Source organism: Colobus angolensis, unplaced genomic scaffold, assembly GCF_000951035.1.
Source record: "Colobus angolensis palliatus isolate OR3802 unplaced genomic scaffold, Cang.pa_1.0 Scaffold13, whole genome shotgun sequence".
NCBI lineage: Eukaryota > Metazoa > Chordata > Mammalia > Primates > Cercopithecidae > Colobus > Colobus angolensis.
This window is the reverse complement of record NW_012114252.1, coordinates 24,231,225-24,231,554: the sequence shown is the minus strand read 5'-3', so window position 1 is coordinate 24,231,554 and position 330 is coordinate 24,231,225.

Sequence of the window (330 nt, the reverse complement as noted above, 5' to 3'; positions counted from 1 at the left end):
GGCAGGAGGGGTTTGCTTCTCTGCTGGCCCTCGGATCCTGCCAGGGTCTGGTGCTCAATTCTCTGTGCAGGCACAGGCCGCAGAGGGCGAGAGGACGGGAGCAAAGGCCAGGCAGGCTCCTCCTGAGCTGGTGGCCACGTGGGCAGCCACGTGGTTCCCTCTGGCACTGTTGACACAGGAAGGTTCCATGGCCAGGGCCTCGAGCTCCTGGCCTAGTTGTGCTGCTTGTAAAACGTCAGGAAGCCGACTGATGGGCGTGCGCTGACCTCACGGCGCACAGGCAGGGGCTCGGGGCCAGGCTCTGCTGCGACTTGCTCTTCCGCGTCCCCA